The sequence below is a fragment of the Ranitomeya variabilis genome, chromosome 8 (assembly GCF_051348905.1).
Source record: "Ranitomeya variabilis isolate aRanVar5 chromosome 8, aRanVar5.hap1, whole genome shotgun sequence".
Classification (NCBI taxonomy): domain Eukaryota; kingdom Metazoa; phylum Chordata; class Amphibia; order Anura; family Dendrobatidae; genus Ranitomeya; species Ranitomeya variabilis.
Genome location: NC_135239.1, coordinates 29838988 through 29852812, shown reverse-complemented (window position 1 = coordinate 29852812; position 13825 = coordinate 29838988). Strand labels below are relative to the sequence as shown.

At 40.9% G+C, this 13825-nt stretch overlaps 1 long non-coding RNA gene across 1 annotated transcript; it reads right to left on the bottom strand.

Annotated features, from left to right (window-relative positions):
- Positions 1-8574: 8574 nt before the first annotated feature.
- On the bottom strand, positions 8575-12310 carry LOC143787449 (uncharacterized). The gene is made up of 2 exons (XR_013218371.1): positions 12271-12310; positions 8575-9098 (listed from the first exon to the last, which is right to left on the bottom strand). It is a non-coding gene; the product is annotated as an uncharacterized LOC143787449 (long non-coding RNA).
- Positions 12311-13825: the final 1515 nt, after the last annotated feature.

The following is a 13825-nucleotide window of genomic DNA, read 5'->3' as shown; positions in this document are numbered from 1 at the left end:
GTGCTGTCTAGGAATCTGAGAATGGCTTAGGCCCTGGAGTCAGCTGCTACTGCCGAATGGCGCGCTAGAGTGGTACCTGGCAGCTATCTGCCACATAAGCCTGATTTCACCACTAGAGGCTCCAGTGAACACTAAGGTAGCTGCTTAGTCACGCCTGTCCAGGGTAAGTCCGGTCCGTGGCACAGAACCATATGCACCACCTACGTGCTTGACAGCCAATGTGTAATTGGTAGTGATGTCACCTCTGAAGTCCCAACCTATAAGCAAGATAAAGTATGTTGAAGGTGTTCAGCACTGCAAATCATGTCCATGGTGAAGCTTCTGGTACTGCAGTGAAGGGACAGTAAGTACAGCTGTATACTTGTTCTACAGATGGATGGAGGTCTACCGGGTCAGATAGGAAACCTTTTCATAAGTCATAACTCATATCAATCACATAAAGACCTGTTCTCCTTATCTTCTCAAAGACCCAATATGTTTTACATTTGTCCAATGAATGTCTTACGTTGAGTCGGTTGAAACAGTCAGAGATTTGGGATGAGAGGCTTTTACATGTCAGCAGTTCAGAAAACAAGTTCAAAAGTTGAAAGCCGTGCGCTCAGGACGTCTGACTTCAGCGCATAATATATTTTACAAGCTCGGCAGTCAGTCCTATCACGGATGTGCAGAATTCAGGTTAGACCTGTTATTGTCATTTATTTATTCAGAGCCATATATATTTGTGCAGAAGATAGATTATAGACATTTCTCTGTCCTATATCTATAATTTGGAAGAAGACAATACTTCTAAACTAGCAATAAAAGAAAGCCAGGAAACATAGGATGAGCAGACATTAAGCATGGAAAGGAATATAATGCTGGATTGTAATTGGAGTCAGAGATAAATCAAAGGCTTTTCTTTCCATTAAAATGTAGTCGCTCTCCACCTCCAGGATACAAATGAGTCCATCGTTATCTTCTGCAATTTTCACATAATACATTAGTGTGAGGTGCTTGGAAAGCCCTCCGCAGGCTGCATTTGACATCACAACCAAATATAGCACAAATATCTTGTGACAGAATATCAAAAAATTGTGTTTCTTCCTCCGTAGGACTTTCTCAAGGTGCATGACTAGCACAGCTTTCATACTCTATGTACACTGCTCAAAAAATAAAGGACACTTAAAAAACAGAATCTAACTCCAAGTAAATCAAACTTCTGTGAAATCAAACTGTCCACTTAGGAAGCAACACTGATTGACAATCAATTCCACATGCTGTTGTGCAAATGGAATAGACAACAGATGGAAATTATTGGCAATTATCAAGACACACTGAATAAAGGAGTGGTTCTGCAGGTGGGGACCACAGAACACATCTCAGCACCAATGCTTTCTGGCTGATGTTTTGGTCACTTTTGAATGTTGGTTGTGCTTTCACACTCGTGGTAGCATGAGACGGACTCTACAACCCACACTAGTGGCTCAGGTAGTGCAGCTCATCCAGGATGGCACATCAATGCGAGCTGTGGCAAGAAGGTTTGCTGTGTCTGTCAGCGTAGTGTCCAGAAGCTGGAGGTGCTACCAGGAGACAGGCCAGTACACCAGGAGATATGGAGGGGGCCATAGGAGGGCAACAACCCAGCAGCAGGACTGCTACCTCCATCTTTGTGCATGGAGTAACGTGAGAAGCACTGCCAGAGCAAAATGACCTCCAGCAGGCCACAAATGTGCATGTGTCTGCACAAACGGTTAGAAACTGAGTCCATGAAGGTGGTCTGAGTGCCCGACGTCCACAGATGGGGGTTGTGCTCCCAGCCCAACACCGTGCAGGATGCTGTTGTGAATTCTGTTTTTGGGCTCCCTCTGGTGGCTACTGGTGGTACTGGTTGACTTTTGTCTTGTGTTTCCAGTGCACCTGTTTTCATCAGGAAATTGGGAGTTTCCTATTTAGTCTGGCTTCTCAGTCACTCTAGCGCCGGCAATCAATGCTACCAGAGCACCTCTGTTGCTTGCTACCTGCTCCAAGTCTGCAATTCAGCTAAGTTGAATTTTTTGGCATTTTTTGTGTTTGTTTTGTCCAGCATGCATTTGTATTTCTCGTGCTGCTGGAAGCTCTAGTGATCTGAAATTACTACTCCGGTGTCATGAGTTGATAACGGAGTCAAGGTAGTTTCAGGATGGCTGCTTAGGGTTTTGAGGTAACCGCGAAGTCCTCTTTTGTATTTTCATCTATCTAGTCAGAGGGCCTCACTTTGCTGAATCTATATTCATACTGCGTTTGTGTTTTCCTCTTACCTAACCGTTATTATATGTGGGGGGCTACTATAACTTTTGGGGTTTCCCTGGAGGCAAGCCAGGTCTGTGTATTCCTCTTCTAGGGGCAGCTAGATCTCCGGCTGGCGTGAGGTGTCTAGGGATAAAACATAGGCACACCCCCTGGCTACTTTTATTTGCGTGTTAGGTTCAGCATCGCGGTTACCTGAGATACCATCTTCCTAGAGCTAGTCCGTTTTTGCCCGTGTCCCTGCCATTGGGAATCATGACAGTATTGCCGGCCATAATGTATTAAAGGTATTGGCTAAAGAAGGAGAGAAAAAAGAAGTTTCTGACACTTTTTTTTTTTTTTTTTTTTTTTTACTCAGAAGTTCTGTCTAGCCATAATTGCCATCTGCTGTTTTTTTTTTTCTCCTCTTAACCCCTGAATGGCTCAGATCTCTGCTGTTGAGAAATGGATATCCAGAGTTTAGCTTCAAATCTTAATACTCTTGCCTCTAAGGTTCAAAATATCCAAGACTATGTTATACATGCTCCTATGTCTGAACCCAAGATCCCTATACCTGAGTTTTTTTCTGGAGATAGATCTCGTTTTTTGAATTTTAAGCACAATTGTAAATTGTATCTTTCTCTGAGATCTCGCTCCGCTGGAGACCCCGCTCAGCAGGTTAGAATTGTTATTTCCTTGTTGCGGGGTGACCCCCAGAATTGGGCATTTGCATTGGCACCAGGGGATCCTGCGCTGCTCAATGTGGATGCGTTTTTTCTGGCACTGGGGTTGCTCTATGAGGAACCTAATTTGGAGATTCAGGCTGAAAAGGCCTTGATAGCCCTCTCTCAAGGGCATGATGAAGCTGAAATATATTGTCAAAAATTTCGAAAATGGTCGGTGCTTACTCAGTGGAATGAGTGCGCCCTGGCGGCGAATTTCAGAGAAGGTCTCTCTGACGCCGTTAAAGATGTCATGGTGGGGTTTCCTACGCCCACAGGTCTGAATGAATCCATGACTATGGCTATTCAGATTGATCGGCGTTTACGGGAGCGCAAACCTGTGCACCATTTGGCGGTGTCTTCTGAGCAGGCACCGGAGATTATGCAATGGGATAGAATTCTGTCCAGAAGTGAACGGCAGAATTATAGGCGTAAAAATGGGTTGTGCTTCTACTGTGGTGATTCTGCTCATGTTATATCAGCATGCTCTAAACGCACAAAAAAGGTTGATAAGTCTTTTGCAATTGGCACCTTACAGTCTAAGTTTATTTTGTCTGTAACTTTGATCTGTTCATTATCAACTATTACTGTGGATGCCTATGTGGATTCTGGCGCTTCCTTGAGTCTTATGGATTGGTCCTTTGCAGACGTTGTGGGTTTAGCCTAGAGCCTTTGGAAGTTCCTATTCCTCTGAAGGGTATCGACTCCACACCTTTGGCTAGGAATAAACCACAATTCTGGACACAAGTGACTATGTGTATGACTCCTGACCATCGGGAGGTGATTCGCTTCCTTGTGTTGCATAACTTGCATGATGTCTTAGTGCTTGGATTGCCATGGTTGCAAACTCATAATCCAGTCCTTGACTGGAAAACAATGTCTGTGTTAAGTTGGGGATGTCAGGGGGCTCATGGGGAAGTACCTTTGGTTTCCATTGCTTCATCTACTCCCTCTGAAATTCCGGCATTTTTGTCTGATTATTGTGATGTGTTTGAGGAGCCTAAACTTAGTTCTCTCCCCCCTCACAGGGATTGCGATTGTGCTATAGACTTGATTCCGGGCAGCAAGTTTCCCAAGGGTCGTTTGTTCAATCTATCTGTGCCTGAGCATGCTGCTATGCGAGAGTATATTAAGGAGTCCTTGGAAAAGGGACATATCCGTCCATCCTCATCCCCTTTAGGAGCAGGTTTTTTTTTCGTGGGTAAAAAAGATGGCTCCCTGAGGCCCTCTATTGATTATCGCCTGTTGAATAAGATTTTGGAGATTCTTAATCCTGTATCTTTTCGTTTGCACCTTCCAGCATCTTTCACCATTCATAATGTCTTCCATAGGTCGTTGTTGCGGAGGTACGAGGTACCGGTTGTTCCTTCTGTTGAGCCTCCTGCTCCTGTGCTGGTGGAGGGTGAATTGGAGTATGTTGTGGAGGAGATTTTGGACTCTCGTATTTCCAGACGGAGACTTCAATATCTGGTTAAATGGAAGGGATACGGTCAGGAGGATAATTCTTGGGTGACTGCCTCTGATGTTCATGCCTCTGATTTGGTTCGCGCCTTTCATAGGGCGCATCCAGATCGCCCTGGTGGTTCTCATGAGGGTTCGGTGCCCCCTCCTTAAGGGGGGGTACTGTTGTGAATTCTGTTTTTGGGCTCCCTCTGGTGGCTACTGGTGGTACTGGTTGACTTTTGTCTTGTGTTTCCAGTGCACCTGTTTTCATCAGGAAATTGGGAGTTTCCTATTTAGTCTGGCTTCTCAGTCACTCTAGCGCCGGCAATCAATGTTACCAGAGCACCTCTGTTGCTTGCTACCTGCTCCAAGTCTGCAATTCAGCTAAGTTGAATTTTTTGGCATTTTTTGTGTTTGTTTTGTCCAGCATGCATTTGTATTTCTCGTGCTGCTGGAAGCTCTAGTGATCTGAAATTACTACTCCGGTGTCATGAGTTGATAACGGAGTCAAGGTAGTTTCAGGATGGCTGCTTAGGGTTTTGAGGTAACCGCGAAGTCCTCTTTTGTATTTTCATCTATCTAGTCAGAGGGCCTCACTTTGCTGAATCTATATTCATACTGCGTTTGTGTTTTCCTCGTACCTAACCGTTATTATATGTGGGGGGCTACTATAACTTTTGGGGTTTCCCTGGAGGCAAGCCAGGTCTGTGTATTCCTCTTCTAGGGGCAGCTAGATCTCCGGCTGGCGCGAGGTGTCTAGGGATAAAACATAGGCACACCCCCTGGCTACTTTTATTTGCGTGTTAGGTTCAGCATCGCGGTTACCTGAGATACCATCTTCCTAGAGCTAGTCCGTTTTTGCCCGTGTCCCTGCCATTGGGAATCATGACAGGATGCTTGGCATTTGCCACAGAACACCAGGATTGGCAAATTCACCACTGGCGCCCTGTGCTCTTCACAGATGAAAGCAGGTTCACACTGAGCACATGTGTCAGACGTGACAGAGTCTGGAGATGCCATGGAGAGTGATCTGCTGCCTGCAACATCCTTCAGCATGACCGGTTTGGCAGTGGGTCACTAATGTTGTGGGGTGGCATTTCTTTGGAGGGCCGCACAGCCCTCCATGTGCTCGCTAGAGGTAGCCTGACTTCCATTAGGTAACGAGATGAGATCCTCAGACCCCTTGTGAGACCATATGCTGGTGCGGCTGGCCCTGGGTTCCTCCTAATGCAGCACAATGCCAGACCTCATGTGGCTGGAGTGTGTCAGCAGTTTCTGCAAGATGAAGGCATTGAAGCTTTGGACTGGCCCGCCCGTTCCCCAGACCTGAATCCGATTGAACACATCTGGAACATCATGCCTCGCACCATCCACCAACATCACGTTGCACCACAGACTGTCCAGGAGCTGGCGGATGCTTTAGTCCAGGTCTGGGAGGAGATCCCTAAGGAGACCATCTGCTGCCTCATCAGGAGCATGCCCAGGCATTGCAGGGAGGTCATACAGGCACGTGGAGGCCACACACAATCCTGAGCATCATTTCCTTGCCTTGAGGCATTTCCACTGAAGTTGGATCAGCCTGTAACTTCATTTTCCACTTCGATTTTGAGCATCATTCCAACTCCAAATCTCCGTGGGATATTAGTTGTGATTTGCATTGATCATTTTTACGTTTTATTGTTCTCAACACATTATACTATGTTATGAATAAAGATTTACAACTGTAATATGTCATTCAGTGAAATCTTGGATGTGGGATTTTAGTGTTCCCTTAATTTTTTTGAGCAGTGTATATATATATATATATATATATATATATATATATATATATATCCACGTCTCAAAAATACAGATAGCAAAAGCCATGTTGCATAACTGGCAATAGGTTACTTTTAAATTAGTAAGAACATGAAAAAAAATTAAGTAAATAAACAGCCCACAATAAACTTTATCACTAACTTGCTTAGTACTACCCATGACTTCGTAACAGCCATAGACGAGCAACAGAGTAATTTTATGAAATGCACAAAAACTTATAACAGGACTCTGAGATCCCATCGTGCATATCAAAGGTCTACAAGGGGTGTTCGAATTGGCATTGAATCGCCAAAGCCCAAATGACCATGCTGGACACTAAACCTTAAAAATATCAACATAAAATGATTGACTAGTGACTGATTCAAAGAATAATAAAATAGAAAAAAGGCAGGGTGGATAGCAAGAACTAATGTTAATCCAGGCAAGTGTAATACTCAAAGAAGTGGTCCGAAATCCAAAGTAATTTTCATCCTAGATGCCTAAATCTATTTATTGAAGCGATCTAAACAATTTTGTAATATACTTTCATTACAATTTCCTTATCCTTCTCTAAATACACTATAACTGCTTTTTTTTCACTACCTTTTTGATGATGCTTCATTTGAGAATCTCATTGCATGCCGGGATACTCAAATGAAGCGCCATCAGGGGGCAAAGGCTGCAGTCAATGTCGCAGAACCTGCTCCCTACCTATCAGTGATGTTCACTTCTGGGGCTGGGATAGTTCCCGTTATAAGTGGACTATGCAATGTGCACAATGACAGTGCGGTTTGTTACCAGCTCAGATCTGGAGTAACAAGCCTGCAGGAGAGCACAACATTATCAGATGAATACCCAGCATACAGAGACCATTCCCGCCCCCACAAGTAATGTCAAATGATGCTGGTATTCTGACAACTTGCATACAGTGCGCTCTCTTGCCGGCTCATTACTTATTATCTGATACAGCGAGAGAGTGCACTGTCATTGTGCACATCACACAATTCACATCGAAGCTTTAGTATCACCTGCCTAATACTGTTTTAAACTTTTGCTTTCAGTTGATGACCTAGAGCAGGAATGTATAATAATATCCCAACTGCTGCCATTTGTAGTTTATGCTTACTGTTATTGGATCGTATTTCATGCTTAGACGAAAAAGTTACACATACAACAATATATCAAAGTTTGACATTTTTCCAAAACAAGAAAATGTGGGAAAAAAAGAGATAAAGTAGAAAGGAGAATTGTGACTGTATATGAATGAATGTTCCATAAGAAGCACGCCAGAGAGAAATCAATGCTTTTGTGGCTAGTTTATGTGATTATTTACTTTATTATTTACTTATCTATTGTATTTTAAGCACCACATTTTTTCTATGCCTGTTTTTAGGATTTCATTTTTAGATTATTTTGAGGGATATATCTTTTTGGTATATGGTACTAAATCTAATAGAGTTTAGGATTTAGGTTTTGATAGTTTCCTCTTTGTTTCACTCTCATGGTATATGAATGATATGTTAGGGTCAATTTTGTAGATTTGTTAAGTTCCCGGGTAGCCTGGGTTTCATTTTTAAGTCGTATTCAGTTAAATAAACACTATTGTTTTAATAAAATGAGGTTCATCCGATGGACAACACAATGACGAAATAAATTGGAAAGTATTTTGTTTTACCTATAATGATGTTTTCATCTGGAAAAGTACCAGTCAGCTGGTGTTTCCCTTCTGTGTAATTTACTGTCTACTGTATGTTGCATATTGTCAAGTGTATTCCATCTCAAGATAGATTACAAGAAGTCGGGGTGGATTTTTGTCTCCTTTTTCCTGCTATCCTGTCCCAGACTTTAGGTTTGGACAATGGTAAACTCAATATCTACTAGCAAGTAAGGATAATACAGTTCCTGTACTCATAGTGCTGACAGAATGCTAATGAAAATAAACCACCTAAAAAGAGTGAAGGACACATGACGGAGTATCAGAATCAACAAAGTTTCTGGACATATTAAACTGATATGTACACAAAAAGTAGCTTCATCCCGTTGTAGGGGATAATGGCAGCATATCGAAGTTTTACTCTTGTTTTACATTTACAGACTCAAAGAAAACGGAAAGTGGAACTATTCTACATTGGATAGTAATGAGAAAAAAATGGAGTGATTATTAATCCCCTTTCACTCTTTGTTTTTGGAAACATTGAAAAGCTGAAATGAAACCTTGAGGCTCGTAAGGCAACAGAAAACGATTTCTCTTTTGCCATCGACCCAAAACAAACATTTTTACAATAATTTTCCAGTATCAAAGTAGTTTTTTTTTTCATGCAAGACAGATGAATACTTTACACCCCTGAAATAACTTTTCCTCGCCAAGCATGTGCGATGTATATATTTTAACACCTTTGATAATAATGTAAAAGCGCACGTCTCTAACAGTTTTCTCAACTTTCATTCGAAAACATCGTCGATGCTACTATTTCGCTTTTTCATATCGTTACGGATCTGTGCTTAATTCTCCTTGCCAGCTTGACACATTGAACTTTCTCCGTACATTCGTTCCTTTTACTCCATTTGATTGAGAAATTAGTCTTTTAAGGGCTAAAAGCTTAAAAAAAAAAGAAAAAAAAGTTAACACAATATTAAGAGGAAAACTGATAGGATCTTTTTACAAAAGCAAAAAAAAGTAATTAAAAAATAAAATTAAAAATTAAGTTCCGGTCGACCAGAAGACATCTTCTAGATAGAAAAAATAAATAAAAAATATAAAAAATACTGGAAGAGAATCAGATAGCTCATAAATGTCGACCTTCTATGGAGAAGAATTTGGTTTCTTTACATTTTTGCTGTCACTCCCGCTGAAGAAGAACTATCATTTTAACCAAGGTTTGGTTACCGCATCTGGAACCAATTTTGGAAAAGGGAGAGGAGAGAGAGTGAGAGGGAGATGGCTTACAGAAAGAAACATAACCTTAAAATAATTATTCCTTAAATCATTAATACAATGAATATGCCATGTGGACGGATCAAAAGTGAAATACAGCCCAGCTATCAATTAAACCCCTGTTGTACATCGATGTGTTTTCTCAGCTCATTTGTAAGTCCTGCCAGCTTACATCAATTTTTTTTCCGCCCTGTGTAAACCATTCAGCACTTTTCTATCCCGGCTACTTTCTGCAGGAGTTGTCTGTTTTGTAATAGAAAGGAACATTTATGGCTGATTTTTTTTTTTTTCTTTGCCAAATGAAAACCTTGAAAAAAAAAATGCTACAAAAATATACGATCAGGAAGAAATTGCTCATTTATTTTTGTTATGATTACCAATCGTCTGTTCAGCATTTCGGGGCAATTTTAGTCGAAACGGGTAACAGTTAAAAGTATAAAGTAATGACTTTCTATATTACAGATTCAATGCTGCACAGGTTAAACCGGGCGGCGTTGTGTTAGCTCTAAAAGTAATTGATGACTTAAAAGGTTGAGCTTTATAAGTATTTTATGCTTTTTCTGTTTTTTCTTTTTATTTCTTTTAACCTTAAAACACTTTTTTTTTCATTTTACAAGATGATGGGTGGCATATATGTTTCAGAAAGCACTTTACCGCACAGCTTGCCGGAGATTTTAATAGACCAACACAGATGTTTTTCTTCATCGCTTAACTCGCAGGAAAACAATGTGGCAAAAATAGAGTCTGCATTTTTGCATTTTTGCTATAAGTGACTTATCATTCTGATGGTAGTGTTTATAAATAGATGATTGCACATCTCTGGTGGAGGAGCAGGACATATTACTATTTTAACAAGTTCCGGTACCCTACAGAAAAGGGGTCCTGAGATGCCCTCACTTCCTTTAAAACGATATTCCCAAATCAGATACTTCTGGAATAGATACCTTTAGTATGGTCTGAGATGGTTTAGCACATCCTGCATTGAGCAGGGGGTTGGACACGATGACCCTGGAGGTCCCTTCCAACTCTAACATTCTATGAATCCAATGCAACTGGATTCCACCTGTGAAATCCACACCTATCTCCAAAACAGGCGTTGCCCTGAGATGGTCACACTCTCTCTCTCTCAATTCACTTCTATATTATAAATAACTGGGAAAAAAAAGTTACTCTCAACTGAACAAGTTATTACCTATCTATCGGACATATCATTAGTGCGGCCGCACAGGGACCCAAGACATCAGGAGGGTTTGATCGATGCTTCTCTCTTTAGAATCATAGGGATCTCTATGGTCAGACCTCACCAAAAAGCCAGTAATCGTATATCCAAGTTATTACTTGCCCAGTATAATGTTACTTGTTCATACTAAGGACGCTCTCCTTCTTTTCTATTTTAGTTAAAGGGAATCTGTCAGTAGGATCCACCCTTCTAAGTCATCTATATGGCCATGCAGGTCATAGAAAGATGAATAAAATGATACCTCGATATCTGCGATCCAATATCTTATTCCAAAGATATCCACATTTTTCTTAATATGTAAATGAGCTGTTAGGATCTATGGGCCGGACATAGATCTCCCCGAGAATCTGCCTCCAGAGCTTATTTTGAATAAAAGGAGGTTTTACCATTTGAGGCATGTAGATCCGGAGAGCAGACTGTCCGTCATTACTTGTCTCACAGATTAACACCCTTTTTCATTTCCAGTAAGCTCTGGAGGCAGAATTTCAGGAAGATCTACGTCCAGCCCATAGATCTTAACAGCTCATTCACAAATTAAGAAAAACAAGGATTTCTCCGTAATAAGACATCAGATTGCAGATATCAAGGTATCATTTTACTCCGCTTCCTATGACCTACATGATCATAAAAGATGTCTTAAGAAGGTTGATCCTACAGACAGATTCTCTTTTATAAAAAGGATCTAAAAAGCAAGCAATAAAATGTGCTTTCTTAGCTTTTTAAATTAGACATTTGGCATACCATTTTTTTTTTACTTTTATACCATACCATTCTCTTACGCTTTTAGGCTTAAAAAGTGTTATCCTTTTTCTAAACAGTTGAACCTTAAGCCTTGCCGCAATCATACGATAAAAGCAAAATATGCAAGAAATAAAATTTGTTCCTGATCCCCATATTCAAATCAACACAAAAAGTCTAGTAAAACTGTACCTTGTGTTTCTCAAAGAAACTGTCTAATCCTTTCTTAAATCTATCCTCACATACGGCTATTACTAATTCCTGTGGGAGCAGGTTCCATAACTTTACTTTTCAGAAACTAAAGTAACACTTTTGTTTTTTTGAGATTAGATCTCCACTTTTAGCTGCAAGGACTGACCTTATGCTCCGTGTGGGGTCAATTGCGTAAGTTATCGCATGGTCCTGATAACAAACAATTCCATATTTTTATGGAGATATAGTATCATCCTCAGTCTTCTCTTCTCTGGAGTAAATACATTGTTTGGCAATGGTTCTACTTAGATGAGATCTTCCATATTCATGAATACTTATAGAGATGGGGGAAGTGATAGAGGCTTATAATTATCACTGTCACCGAGTCTCTAAAAAAAAATGACTCTAAGGGATTGACCACTTTCTAACAAAATTTCAAAAGTGCCATAAACTGATGTTTTATGGCATATGAAATTCTGAAATGCCTCGTTCCTTACCATAGGAAAAACATGGTGCGAAAAAAAGATTAAGGATACATAAACGAACGTATTTCGGGTTAGTAACCCTTATTCACAGCTATGAATAAGGGATGCAAACCCAAAACGCGGCTTATGGATCCTTTATTTTTTGTTTTTTCTTACTATGTTTTTCATTGCATAGTAAAAGCTCTTTTAACATTTTTTCATTGTTGCTGGATCCCAGTCCTCATTTACCTTCTCTCCCATCCTGTTTACCCCTATGCAACCTCTATCCCTAATTTGCAATCCACTGGGAGCTGGAAAGGGGGAGACTAGCTGCTGAGAGCTCTGCCATACACAGCGCAGCACACAGAGAAGGATTCCCGCTCTTCATTCATTTTTTTAAGGAGACAAGCCACAGCAGTATGGGGGCCATCATTTTACACTATCTGGATGTAAATCAGCTCTGGAATGAGGTAAATGACTTGGTAGAAAGCTCACCTCAACCTTTCTATTTCACCCTCTGCTTGTTTCTTCTTCCTGCTCCTCACTTCCATTAATTCTTTACCTGCCCATAGGATAGAATGGGCTATGTCACATGATGTCACAGTGAACCTGTTGTCTGTCTTGCCATGCATCAGACCAATTGAATTAAGTGGTCACAAGGCCACTACATATCAGCAAATTTGTGCTAAATTTTCCCCCAAAATTCTATCTAACCTGATGTAATGCTGCCACAGCACAGTATCGTGCGTCGTATCCCAGGGGGTGCTGGAGAGGGAAGATAAGTATTACTCCCGACGTAAAACTTCAGTGCGACAGTGCAGGCAACACTAGGTGGTGAGAGAGAGAAGTCAGAGAAGCCGGGTCAGGAGCAGACGGGAAACGCAATACCAGGGGAAACAACAATACACGTGGTCAGATACAAGCCAAAGAAGTCGGAGTCAGTCGGGAGCGGAGATGTCAGAGACGTAAGAGAGAAACAGGTCAGAGGACAAGCCGGGTCAGATACCAAGGACACAGCATGGGGAGCACACAGCAAGATGAGTGGGGAAACAGGAATGGGAAGGTAGGGGAACAGAGTAAACGGGCAGAGGATAAATCAGGGTGTAATGGGGTCAATTGCTCAAGCCGGGGGCAAGAACTATAGCTGATGCTGCCTGCAGGCAGCCGTGGACTGAAATAGCCAAACAGATCCCAAAATGAGGCAAAAAAGGTTAACCCCCACATGACCAGACCAGGGAGAGAATAGCAAGAAACAAACCCTGGCCTGGATCATGACAGCTGAATTTTTTAGGATTCAATTTGCATGACCAGTCGACTTCCAATTTCCTGGACTCATATATATATATATATATATATATATATATATATATATATATATATATATATATATATATATATATATATGGATTATAAAATATTAAGGCTGTGTTCATCCATGGAATGTAAGATGTAAGATTTGATTTAACCGAATTAGACATTCATGACTAAGGAAAAAAAAGTAATCATAGACCACACCCTTAACAAAACATTTTTTGCTGCTGTAAACTGAAAGAGCCAAACTAAGTTAAGCTATTAATTTAAGAGAAAATACAACTCAGGACTCCCGCAATGAGGGGGATGATTGAATTAGGTACTCTCCGCTACCCTAGTGAGCCGCTCCTGAAAAACAAACACGTGTAATGTGCAGGTATAAACAGAAAATTAAAAAATATTTTTGAACTGTTTAGAATAGCGAGAGGCTGCGGTGATGCCTTGACAGTGATAGACTTGGTAGTTGGGAATGAAATCTGCAGAAAATGATTCTTAATTAGGATCCGTGACATAACAATGTGTCTTTGATTACCGGAGTAAAGCTACTCATTCGCTTTTGTTTGGAACTCTGAAATAAGAAAAAAAAGATACAATGTCATTTACAGCGTAAATATTGAAATTCTATGAGTAAAACTGCCCGGAGCCATCATCAATTCCAAAAGTTTATCAGCGATAGCATAACATGAAATACTACGGTGTCACTTTAGCTGGAAACAAGTGATTGTGACCATTAGGCATG